Source organism: Nomascus leucogenys, chromosome 2, assembly GCF_006542625.1.
Source record: "Nomascus leucogenys isolate Asia chromosome 2, Asia_NLE_v1, whole genome shotgun sequence".
Taxonomy (NCBI): domain Eukaryota; kingdom Metazoa; phylum Chordata; class Mammalia; order Primates; family Hylobatidae; genus Nomascus; species Nomascus leucogenys.
Genome location: NC_044382.1, coordinates 30,024,478 through 30,038,066, shown reverse-complemented (window position 1 = coordinate 30,038,066; position 13,589 = coordinate 30,024,478). Strand labels below are relative to the sequence as shown.

Sequence of the window (13,589 nt, the reverse complement as noted above, 5' to 3'; positions counted from 1 at the left end):
CTGTGTAGTATGAAACAGCCATTAACAAAACATAAATGATGGGCATGGCTGTGTTCCAATAAAACTAAATATATGGACATAGAAATTTGAATTTTATATAATTTACACTTGTCACAAAATATTATTCTCCTTTTGATTTTTTTGAACAATTTAAAAATGTAAACATCTTTTTTTTAGCTTGCAAGCCACACAAAAACAGGCAGTGGGCCAGATAGTTTGCCAACCCCTGATTCAAACCACAACCCTGGAATCTGTCCCAGTTCTACTAATTACCAATATGACCTTGGGCAAATTACTTGACTTTTCTTAGCCTCAGCAGCCTCATCTGTATAATGGAGATAAACATACCAACAACCTCACAAGGTTGATGCAAAATTTAAAAATAGAAAATGAATATTCACAAAGCAGGTGCTCAATGAGTTCACAGTATGATGTTAACCAGCTGTTGTAATAAGGTGGATTCCAGCTTTCCTGTGTCCCAGTCATTGGAGGGTAGATATTTCCTAATCTGCTTCTTCACAAAGGCAGCTGTGCACCTAGTGGCCCATCTCCCCTACTTTGGGATGTGGCTACAGAAATTATTCCTCTTCTCTATAGGATAAGCCTCTGAAGGCTGAGCCTGAAAATGCCCAAAGGTTCTTGTCATTACTGATTTCAGAGGTCTGGAATTTGGAGCAGGTCAAATCAAAATTCGCATTTCATCTAAATTAACAACTAGTATTTTGAATCTTACAGAATTATGCTGTTGACAACAGTGGTTCTCAAACATTAGTATATCTAAAAATCACATGGAAAACTGTAGATTAAGGCACTGCCACATTCAAAGCATTTTTGAATCATAAATGCCCCAGTGATTCTGATGAAGATGATTCCTGGGGAGCAGTTCAGGAGACACTGCAAGGATGGAGTGCAATCTGTCCAGGTGAGCATACCCTTCTGAAATCCTCTTTAATGATTTTTCTGTATCAGTTTAAATGCCTCATTGGCTGAGAGACCCGGATTATAGTATTTGCTCTGCATGCAAGAGAAAGGTTTCTGCAGGCATGTTTACCTCTGCTGTCCTCACTCTGTGCTATTTCTTCTGAACCTCCTGGATTAGGAAACCATTTATACAGAATTCTCCATTTCAGATATCACGTGCTAATGATCATATCCAATTAAACATGCCAGTGCAATCTCAAAAGACATAGGCTATTTACAGCCTCTTAGATGAAAATTCTTAAGCAAAATCTACATTTTTTTTTTCTAGACTAATAAAATGTCACCTCCCCAAAGGCTGCTGTCTACAATCTCCTACCAGGAGTTTCTAAACCAATCCCTGGAGCAAAAAATAAAATTATACCTATATAATTTTTTTTCTAGACTAATTTTTTTTTTCCTAGACTAATAAAATGTCACCTCCCCAAAGGCTGCTGTCTACAATCTCCTACCAGGAGTTTCTAAACCAATCCCTGGAGCAAAAAATAAAATTATACCCATAGATTTTAGAGGGGCCCATTTAACACAGAAGAAAGGGCTCCTGGGGAAGAAGCAGAAGGAGAGCAATGGCACATTTTTATAACAGACCAAGAACCTAACCCTTCTCGTGCATTACTTCGTTCACCTTCACATCACGCTATCAGGAGGTTCTGCAATTATTCTCATTTCACAGATGAAGAAACTGAGGCATAGGAAAGAGGAGCTGCCCAAAGCAATTCCGGACAGTGACTCCAGAGCCCAGAGTTTTAACTACTAAGTTGTCCCACAAACAACAATAACAACAACAAAACCTAGATCTCAATGATCCCCTATCTCAGCTCTCCCAGCTTAATTTACTATTACTTATTTGCCTCTCAAATAAGTACACAACACTTCTAGAACATCTACCAACACTTAAAAGACAATACGTTTTTAACTAAGGCTCAATTTTGCTCTTGGCATCATGTGACTTTGAGCTCCTCACTTTGCCCCAGGTTTATCGCTGTTCAGGGTGGTTAAGACATCCAGCCCACCTATCTTACAGACCTGCTACTACTCATGAAGTTCAAATAAGATAACTTACGTTAAAGTCCTCTGAACAATGCAAAAAGTTATCCAAAATGGTAATTTCTCAGTCTGTCATTTTCATAAATTATTTTGAAATGTTGAGAAGGAAGAAAGAGTGCATTCATCTTATGAAATCGTCTGTGTCAAAAATCAGATTTTCCAGAGATCTAAGGTAGATTGTAAAATACCAAAACTGCTGATCTTTGGGGGAGCAAAGAAACTCTACTACTTGGAAGGTGGACTATTTTTTGTGGCTCAATGGGAGCTTGAGAATCAGATGACCTGGGCACTGGACATTGCCCTGCCACTACCTGAACTTTAGTGAGTCTTTCCCTCTCCCCTTACAGGGGAGACAAAGCTGCTTGGTGGTTAATAAGGTGGTTAGGGCCGGGCATGGTGGCTCACGCCTGTAATCCCAGCACTTTGGGAGGCCAAGGCTGGCGGATCACCTGAGGTCGGGAGTTTGAGACCAGCCTGGCCAACAAGGTGAAAACCTGTCTCTACTAAAAGTACAAAAATTAGCCGGGCGTGGTGTTGCACGCCTGTATTCCCAGCTATTTGGGAGGCTGAAGCAGAAGAATCGCTTGAACCCTGGAGGCGAAGCTTTCAGGGAGCTGAGATTGCACCACTGCACTCCAGCCTTGTTGACAGAGCGAGACTCCATCTCAAAAACAAAACAAGGAGGTGGTTGGTTTGGGGATCAGACTGCCAGTGTTAAGTCCCAGCCCAATTACCACCTCATGAGTGACCTTGGACAGGTCAGGTCACCTGTCTTGGTTTGTTTCCTCAGCATAAAAATAAGAATAAGAAACAACAACTTCGCAATTGTCCAAAGAATGGATTGGTGAATAGGTAGACAGAAATATGACAAAACAACTATGGTAAAATGATAATTATAGAAACTTTTTGGTGACTATATGAGTGTTCACTGTATAGTTGTTTCAACTTTTCCCTTAAGTATCTATTTTCATAATAAATTACTGGAAAATAAGCCTCAAAAAGGGCAACAACAGAGTTTTTAGAACAGTTAAATGAGACTCACAGCTCTCAGCAATGCTCATGGAAGATGCTTGGCATTAGCAATGATGATCTACTGTGCAGGTAGAAGATGGGATACAATCTGTGAGTTAGAGTCGTGCTAGGTGAACAGATGTGACAAACATGAGCAGAATGAGAAGCCAGGCCACATGACACAGAAACCAGGTGGACAAAGAAGAGCCAGGATGTGCCCTGAACTCTGAAGCATCAGAGTTCAAGAGAGGTGCACGAATGGAAGGATCAGGATGTTGTGTCTGGGTTGCCTAATGTGGGGGAACCTCAAAAAGAAAGGCAGATTGTCTCTATTACAAGCCACAGTATGTGACTCTCCATCCAACATCCCTTTCAGAGAAGAAAAATACTGGTCTTGAAGTCAAATCAGAGTTTAAATCCTGTCTTTGCCATACTAGTGTGTGATAGGAGGGGACATTTATTCAGGCATCCACTACACCACTTGTCATTGGAAAAATTTACCACAACCACAAGGATGAGCCTGTGGCAACTATGCTTCTGCTACGACTTCTTGGTCATAAACAATTGAGCCAATCAGATTCTCTTTCTTGAGAATCTGAACTAAGAGAACAGACTCCTGGGAATGTGTCAAACTAATGGCAGAGCAATGTGGAAAGGGTCATGAACTCCAGGAGCTGAGTTTTCTAGAATTTACTGTTTTCCCATCCTTCCTGGAGCCAAGTTCCTTAATTCCACTATAAAAGCACTATTGTTTTTTCAATAAATCCTAATTTTTTGTTTAAGTAGCCAGTGTTGGCTTTTATTTCGTATAACCGATAAATATATTTACTAATACACCTAGCCTTCTAATTAATACAAGAGTTTTCTTAAAGTGTCTAGGCCTTAGTTTTCTCATCTGTAGATGAGAGAGACAATACTTTTCTCAGGACTTGATAGAAAAATCAAAGACTAGGTGCGCAAAACATACATATGATAAATATTCAATAAACATTATTTAAATTAAATCTGAGTTTCAGAACAGATCTTTCTGAGTAAGTGCTTAGAGACACCTTGCTTGGATGAGGAATGTGTGATCATGAAAAAAAAAAGAAGCTAATATTCAAGAAGAAAGAAGGAGTTCATTGAATTTGAAATTTGGTTTTAAAAGAAACTTTCTGATTGAGATATCAAAAATTAAATTAATTCTACATAAATATGAAGACTTAAATTTCTGTTGGGTTTCTCCATAGTGCTAATGTGGATTTGAAAGGGGAAGAAATGCAAACTCGATGGACAGATAATATATTTTTCTTAACTTAGACTCTTCAGAATTTATCTGGCAGTAGACAAGATATTAAAGGACTTTTGATTTGGATTACTCTGTAAGTAATGAGGAATTTTATCATCCAAATTAAGGTAGCAGTGGGGGTAGGTGGAGACAAGGAACATGACAAGATCTAAGACCAGAATTAATTCAACCTAGAAGTACAATTGCTGAGAAAAAGCAAAGGATTTTCTGAAACTCAACATAAGAGGCAAAGCTTAGATGCTTAGTAAGAAATGTCAATTCATCCCTAGTAATTATTGACCTTTCAGTCTTGTTCCACTCATTGATTCTCATTAATCCAAATGTTTAGTTATCTTAAAATCAGATATATTTTCATTCTAAAAATCCAGGTGGCTGGATTGTGAGTTTCATTTTTGTTCTTTAGGTCTTAACCCAACAGTTCTCAAATAGTGGTCTCAAGACCAGGAGCAACATCATCACCTGAGAACCTATTAGAAATGTAAATTCTCAGATCTCAACCTAGGTGAATCAGAAACTTTGGGAGTGAGGACCAGCAATCTGTGTTTTTTTTTTTTTTAAGTTTTAATTTGTAATTTTTGTGGGTACATAGTAGGGTACATGAGATGTTTTGATACAGGTATGCAATGTGTAATAATCACATCATGATCATGTAAAATGGGGTATTCATCCCCTCAGCCATTTATCCTCTGTGTTATAAACAATCCAATTATTCTGTTGCTCATGAAAGTTTGAGAAGCACTCTCTTAACCAACCATGAGGCTGGTAAAGCCAGTGCTCTATCATTTGTTCACTGGCAGTTACCAAACCTATGAACTTGTTGATATAGGGTCTTAAAAAAATAGTCAACCTTCTCAGACGTGCCTTAGATTTGCAAGCATATTAGTAATTGGTAAATGATAAGGCAGTCATTCTTACTCAGACTATACTTAAGGCTAGCCCTATGAATAAGTCTATTTGGTAGCCATTTACGTTGTATTTCCCTCTGTTCAAATCCGTACTACTTTCTACTGTCTCAATAGTATAAAAAAGTCAACAGCATGCGGAATGGAGGAATCAAAGGGTAAACCAAGAAGAATAAAAACAGAGCTTTTTTTAAAAAAAAATGGCAAATTTAATTTTGACAAGAGAAGAAATTTTAGATTGATGGTAAGGAGAAGTTAATGGAAAAATAAAGGTATAATTCATTGTTCCTTCCTCCATCCTTCCTCTCCCCTGTACCTCCCCACTTTTCCATTACCCAACCCTGCCACCACCCCTCTCACTCTGCATATGCCTTTGAGCTATTTCTGAATAACAGAGAAGGGGCAAAGACATAAAAATGAGAGAAATCACATTTCAGCTGAACACAACTCACAAGCTCATAGGCTCTAGCCTGTTTTCTAGAGGCAGACTTGGATATACAACTGGGCTTGAGGATATCTAAGCTCTTTTCTACCCTGTAACACCAAGATCCCATTCATGCAAGGCACTATAATATGGAGGTTCAGAGCATGGACTCCGGAATCAGACAACACACAAGTTCATCCCAGCTTCACTACTCCATAGCTGAGAGAACTTGGGCACATTATTTTACCTTTCTAAGTTTGAGTTACCGTATTGCTAAAATGAGAGTAACAGAAGTATCTCTTTCATAGGATTCTTAATGAAGATTAAATAAGATCATTCTCATTAAGCATTTAGAACAGTGTCTGGCACATATCAAGGTCTAGATTAATGTGAGCTATTAAGATTATTATTATATTGCCTTCCAAATGCTTCTCAGCCTTCAGCAGCATGTTGAGCATTTCCAGGCATAGCAACAAGGCAGTGAAAAGCAAGAGGAATAAGGGTAAATGTGTGAGGATGGTAAAGTTGGAAGGGGGTGGGAAGGCAGCTAGCAATACAGCAATTCATCTATTTATTTAAAAACTTTGTTGTAAGATGTTGCTGTACAAGGTTACAAGACTCGTGCTTGAATTACAGCAGTGGTTTTCAACTAGAGTGGTGGGAGGAGGGTTACTTTGCCCACCCACCCCCCAGGACTTTTAGCAATGCCTAGGGAAATTTCTGGTTGTCCCAAGTAGGGGTTGCTGTTGGCATCTAATGAATGCCAGAGATGCTGCTGAACATTCTATGATGCAGAGCACAGTCCTCACAACAACGAACTATCTAGCTCAAAATTCTAATAGTGCCAAGAAATCCTGAATTACTGAATGCTGTGAAGTTACCTTAATAATATTATTGAATATTATTGAATAATATTATTGAATAAAAATATTCAAGAATAATATTGAATATTTTTCAATACTCAAAAAGGCAATGATATGGAAGATTGAATTTTCATGTCAACAAATTGATCAGTTAAATATCAGAAGGTAATCATAAGAAATTAGGTGAAATGTTTCTTGCTACGACCAAGAACATCAGTGGCAATCAGAGAATTCTAGCATTGAAAGAATCCTTGGAAATGATTTAGTGACTAGATTCTAGTTGAAATCATTCATCACATTTCACAGGTGAAGAAACCAAGACTTAGAAAGGCAAAGTTGATCTATGTCACACAATGATGCTACAGCCATTATCCAGATTCTTCCAAAAAACTAATTTAACTTGTCAGACAGTGATAATATCAAAGGTATTCAATTCATGTATTTCCTTTGCATTTTTTCAGTGATCATAGTCTATATCTATTCTTATCTCCAGAAACTCCCAAATAAGGGTCTTACCTGATAAGGTGGTAGCAGTGGGAATAAAAAGAAAAACAAAATAGATTTAAGAGGTATTGAGGGAAAAACAGACAAAACCTGCCTATTGACGAAAACTATGGCAGCTACTGATGAAGGAAGAGGCGGAATAAAAAGGTGACTTCAGTTCCCAGCCTGGGTGATGTAGAGGATGGTGGCGCTCAATAACAGGTGGAAAAATCAGGAGGCGTCTTGGGGTAGCAGGATGCCTATGTTGGGTTTCAGGTGCTGTCCTTTAGTCTGTGAAGTTGGGGAAGGAGATGAGGAGATGAACAGAATCAGGGAGGTCCAGAAGAGCAGGGTGAAAGAATATACATTTGATTTGTTGGCTTCAAGGATGCTTTTGCCCCTAGAAGGAACAGCATCAGAACTGAAATCCAGATAACTCAGAGGAACCAGAGACACTACTGTCCTGTGGGCCCTGGGGCCTCCTTCTGCTCGATATGAACTGAACTAAACGCCCCCTGACGCTCCTGCTAGCTTCAGTGAGCTATAGTTCTTCTGGCATTTAAATGATGACTGTGGCTCTCCTCTATAATAATAATTATAATAAGGATATTTCCCACAGGAGGGAATGATGCAAACATAAGAGAGACTTTAAGATGAGAATGCATGAGGAAAATAAATATGATTAAGAAATGACTTGCTAACGCTGCAAAACCTCTTTACTTTTTACTAATGTTTTTCCTAACACTTGTATATTTCCTAGGTGAGAGCTGCTCTTCAGAACTCTGCAGGTCTCATCCCTTCTCTGACTTTTTCCTTGTTTTCAGGGCACCGCATCTACCACCCACGTCCTTTTCCTTCAAAACCTGTGCTCACTAGGAGCACGCAGCAACATCTCCCTTGGTCACTGATGCTCAAGTTCCATTCTGGGGACAGGGTAAATATCCACTACTGCTCACCACAGTCACCCACAGCTTTAAGGGCCAGAGAATCCATCCCAGTGATAGAAGACAGGGAGGGCAAACTTGAACCAGTGTCCCATCAAAAGCCTCCTTTGGTTCATGCCAAACCTACACCCTAAGAAACATTCTGTTTCTTCATTTGATTGGACCAAATGGAAATCAAGCCAAGATCTTTTCTTAACATTGAACTCTAGGAAGACAAGCTCATGCCTACCGCTTTTTGACCTCTGCCAGCTGCGACTTCCTTGTATCAACAGCCACTTCTTTCAAAGACAACTAACAGCACGGTGCCGCACAGGGTAGCAAGCTGTGAGGAAATGCATCTGAAATTAGGATTGGGATTCCGTGAAAGGCAACTGCAGGATGGTTGCGAGTACCAGCAGTGACCGCCAAGGCTTTATGCAGCACATCGTACCCACACACTCATGGCCACGTATACACACACATCAAAGTGGACGCTCAAGACACACTATCTTGTCTCTCTCTCTCTCACACGCACACACACAAACACACACACACACAGCACACTCTCCGGGCTGCACATCAAGGACCAGCCATAGAGTCCACACACACATCCAGTTACACACTTGGCTATGGATGCACAGCCTATACGCGCTCTCTCTTACACACACGCACACACATAAATCTTTACATACACAACCTCCCTTGTATAGTCAGTGAGCACACATGCAGTTTCACAAGTATTTACATACACAAGTGCAAAGCACCAGCCCCAAGCCTACAGTGATCCCACGCTGGAAACACGTCGTATACAACCAGCCAGCCCACCTACACCCTGAGCCGCCCCACAGCCCACCCTGCCGCAAAGCCGGGTCTCCTAAGTCCAGAACCCCCAAGCTCCCGACCCCGTCGTGCTGCCCCGCCCCCGCCGCGTCCCCACCGGCACCCGTGGGCTCCTGGGGCCCCGACCCCCGGCGCACTTGCCGCACATACCCGCTGCCGGAGGCGAGGGAGCGAGGTGCCCTGGCAGATTCGAGCGGCCACCCCCAGCCGCGGAGCCGAGCTTCTGCCGCCGCCGCTGCCGCTGCGCTCCCAGCCGCTGCCTGCGCCCTCCCCGCCGCCCCCTCGGGTGCGGGCTCCAGCCCCCGCGCTGGGGAGCCGGCGGGCGCGAGGCGCGGGCCAGGGGCTGCGGGCGCAGGACCCCAGCCCCGGATCACCTGGGCTCGCCGCGCATCGTCCTTCTCCCCAACCGAGCCTGACTCCACGGGCTCAACAGCCCCCAGCCCCGGTGGTCCCCGCTGCCCTGCCCGCTGCCGCCCCCACTGGGCGCCAGGGACAGCGGGGGTGCCGCTCTGCCAGCAGGGCGCACAGGGGAGTGGGCGCAGAGGCGGGCTGGAGCGATCTCACCCGCTCCGGGCTGGCCAGCACGCGCCCTCCCTGGCCTGAGCGCTGCTCATCTGATGGAGGGCAGGAGGGAGCCCTGGGCTAACTGCAGGCTCCTGGCTGACCTTGGACAAGTTGGTTAGCCTCTCTGAGTACCCACTTCCTCTATTCAAAGATAATAAATATGAAAGCGTTTGTGGTGTCTGTGCCAGGGAAATCCTATCCCTGTATAGTTTACTTCCTTCTTATGCCTCTGCCTCTGCCAGAGCAGGGAGAGTTTGGGAGCAGGGTTCAGAGTGAGCTTCGTAGCACCTTGGATATAAGACTCAAGTTTTCCAGAGACAATGATTCCATTTGCCTAAAGTCTTCCTAAATGATCCTGTCCATATTGATAGTCCACTATTTGCTGTCTTAGCCTGTCCTCCCAGCTTTGACCACCTGTGACCTTCAGCATGTAGTTAAACAAGAGACAAGCCTCAATGCTCCCATCTGTAACACGGGCATAAACTCACAGTTTTGTGGTGCTGGTGTGCCACTTAGTGAGTTGCAGTATCTGTGAGGGACGGTGACAGAGTGAAAAATATTTTTCCTCAACACATGTGACAAAAGCCTCAAATTCCAAGGATAAAATAATTCAAGAGTTAGACTAAGCATGTTGGGAAGGGCAGGAGAGAGCAGAGCCTTCCTTCACGGAGGCAGGCAAGGAGCAAAGGGGTAATGGGTGAGTAATTCACCCCCTCAAGGGCCACTGAGGCCTCATGGAACCTAAACAAAACAGAGAAGCTGTGGACAGTGACTAACTTCTGAAAGTAAATAAATCTGCCAAGACAATCTTAAAAATTATTAACTTATGATTGTGAGCACATCTCAAGTGAACTGGAAATTTAAATTGACCAACTTATCCATGCTAGAAACCTTTGAGTTGGTCCCTTTCTTAGTTTCTCTCTGCTGATATGCCTTGTCTCTCATTTTCCCTCTATTTTGCTAGGTCCTTCCTTCTTCCTCATGGTCTATATTTCTTCCCCATCTTACTCTTACACTTTTTAATCTCTTCTTTCCTTCTCCTCCCATCTGAGTCCCCATTCTGTGTAACTCTTCTTCACCATCTTTGTGCCAAGTTTTTGTCTCAACATCTCTCAGCCATTTCCACCTATTAGTTCTTTCCCTGGTGTGTATGTCTTGAATATGTATTTATTGCATATCCCCTATGAAAAATTTAAAAGCAGAGGAGCTGTAGATTATTTCTTTAATGACAATAAGATCTAAACTTGAATTTACCACTACTCCCCTTCCCTAAACCAAACACTTCACTTAAATGACACCATTATCCTCACTCATGGATGCTCAAAGCCTGAATCATCTCTGACACCTCCACCTCTGTTCCCCTTCTCCCCACTTTCTACTCAAACATTTGCCAGTTCCTGGGGAGTCTATTCCCACTCTGTCATTTGCATCTGTCCCTTCCTTCTTATTTCCACTGGGCCTAAATATATATATATATATATATATATATAGAGAGAGAGAGAGAGAGAGAGAGAGAGAGAGGTAATCATCAAAGATTTTCTAACTGGTCTTCTCTCCCTCCAGTCCATCCTCTTCATTGAGGTCAGCATGGTCTTCCTCAGGCAGATAGATCCCCAACAGCATCACTCTTTGCTCTAAAACCCTAATACCCATGAAAGGTAGAAAGCAGTTCCCCAAAGATATCCATGTCCTAATCTCAAGGACCTGTGGTTATGTTACCTTGCATGGCAAAAGGGACTTTGCAGATGTGATTAAGGATTTTGAGATGGGAAGATTATTGTGGATTATACAAATGGGTTCTTAAAATATTATTAAAAGTAAAAGAGAGCAGTAGAAGAGGAGGTCAGAGTGAGAGGACATAAGGACTCAACCAGCTGTCACTGGCTTTGAAGACAGAAGAAGGGGCCATAAGTCAAAGAATGCTGATGGTCTCTGGGAGCTGGGGAAGACAAAGAAAGAGATTCTCCCCTAAAGCCTCCAGAAAGGAAGGCAGCTCTACAGACACCATGATATTAGCAAAGTGAGATCTATGTCAGATTTCCCATCTAGAGAACTGTGAGATAATGAATTTGTGTTGTTTTAAGCCACCAAGTGGTAATTCGTTGCAGCAGTGACAGGTAACAAATGCAGTGCTTCTCTTTTACATATGGAGTTGCACACAAATGCTTTATCTTGTTATTAACATCAATTTAGGTAGCCCAGACTTTCAGCCATTCACTATACCCAAACCTTCTATTTCATGCAGTCTTTTCTTCAAACGCTTTCTTTTCTTTCCTGCTCTGTACCAGTGATCACGATGCCCTCTCTTCTGGAATGCCCCTCCACACGATGCCAGTCCTACCACTTGCCAATGTCCATGGACTCCCTGGAGTTGTTCCTGATCTCTCCCTTCTTTACTTCTGCAGAACCCTCTGTTTGTTTTTCTCAAGGTGTATCTCATATTCTCATTTTAAATAGTGCTTTCTAGTGAGAGAGAAGGGAACAAGAAGACTTTACACACAGGTTGAAACTGCTTCTCGCTTGCTGCTCTCAGAATGCTGTGTTTATGCCTCTCCTGTGGCAGTGGCCACCACACTCTGTTGTTTGTGAGTTATTTATGGGTCTGCATGGCTCACTGGATTGTGAATGCCTCAAAGCCGGAAACTAGATCTTGCCTCCTTTCTTATGCCCCCAGCCCCTAGAACCATGCCAGGCACACAGTAGGGACTCTATAAATGAGCTTTAAACATATAAATGAAGAGAGCAGGTGCAATGTCTTGTTGTATTGAACAGACAAGGATATTAATACATTTTTCTTGCACCATCTGTTTCTGTTTAGTTGGGCTGACCAATTGAAGCACCTCGGTTAATGCAATGTGGTTTTAAATGGGGCCGCTTTGTTTGATGCATGCCTTGAAATGTAGACCATTTTTTTGTTTTTGTTTGTTTGTCCTGTTTTTGCTGAAGAAGAGCTACAATAAAAGGGCTCTTCATTTTTTAATCAACTTTTTAAAGGGCTACTATTGTGAGTAAAAGCATTATAAACGTGCAAAATCTTTGGCCCAGCAATTCTATTTCTTGAAATGTATCCTAAGGGTAATAAGCTTATGCATACAAGGATTTGCCTAAAAGAATGTTCACTGCAGGGCCTTTTATAAGAGTGAGTACTTGGAGAGAACTCAAATGTTTAATAATGAGAGATTCACCACTTAAACTGTATTATCCCTCCCATGAGATATCCTCAGGTATTGAGCATGATTTTGTCAATTGATATTCATTGTATAAAAAGATGTTTGTGGATATGCTTATATTCTTTTTATGCTTGTCTGAACTTTCTAACTACCATACAATAGCCATATATTTAAAAGTTTCCATTTTTTTTACAGAACTGTTTTGCCTCCAAAAGTCATCATATAAAACTTTCATATTTATCCAACTTCCAAGAAAACTCATCTACAGATGGGATTCAATTCTCTGATTATGATGAAAGAAGGGAAAAGTCATAAAAGACTTGAAATTTAATCTGGGCATACTTTATTCTGTTAATTTATTCACTCTAGGAACATTTATTATACCATCTTAATTAAGGCGTTTGAGAGCAAACAACAGAGACAGATTCTAGCTACCTTAAACAAAAGAAAATGATTGAAATAATATGAGAAACTCACAGAACCACTGAGATACCAGGAAGCAAGCTTGGAGAAGCAGGCACCAGGAGAGCTCTGGAGAACCACAAAGCAGAAAGCACAGCAACCGGTTCACAGACAAACTCAACCAAGATGCCACAGCATCACTCCTGACATGGTGAATGGCTTCCACAAGTTTTCCATCCTTGGGTGAGTCACTCTCCCAAATTCAGAGTCCCTGGAGAATACACTGGATGGCCAAGGTTAGCTATGTGTCTTTTTTCCCCTTGTTCTGAGTCAGAGGATTGGAGGGAGAGGCCCTGGTCCCACCACTATGACTACACACAATGGGCAATATATTTTCCCAGTAAATTGATGATGCTGTTTGGAAGATAACATGGAAGCTGGCAGCCTAAATTCCCCCTACATGTCCCTGTCCCTGCGATGTGTCAGAGACCTGTGCTGTTCAGGCCACAGGCTCAGCTTCCCTGCCAGGGACCCTGTACAACCAGCTCAGTGGAGCTACCGGGCCAGAAACACCACTCGAAGAGATGGTGTTCTTTGATTCTATTATTTCACTTATAAACTTGAATGGTTGTCCACACCATACTTTGCTCAACTGGTACAAATATCCTGCTATGTACTTACTACGTTGCAGTCT

General features: G+C 42.0%; 1 protein-coding gene across 2 annotated transcripts in view; it reads right to left on the bottom strand.

The window, feature by feature from the left end:
- The window catches only part of HTR4 (5-hydroxytryptamine receptor 4), a 200,872-nt gene extending 191,497 nt beyond the window's left edge, over positions 1 to 9,375 (bottom strand). For both annotated transcript variants that reach the window (XR_001115209.2, XM_003266614.4), the window contains exon 1: positions 8,910 to 9,375. The gene's annotated coding sequence lies outside the window, so the exon portion shown is untranslated. The remainder of the gene's footprint in view (positions 1 to 8,909) is intronic.
- Positions 9,376 to 13,589: the final 4,214 nt, after the last annotated feature.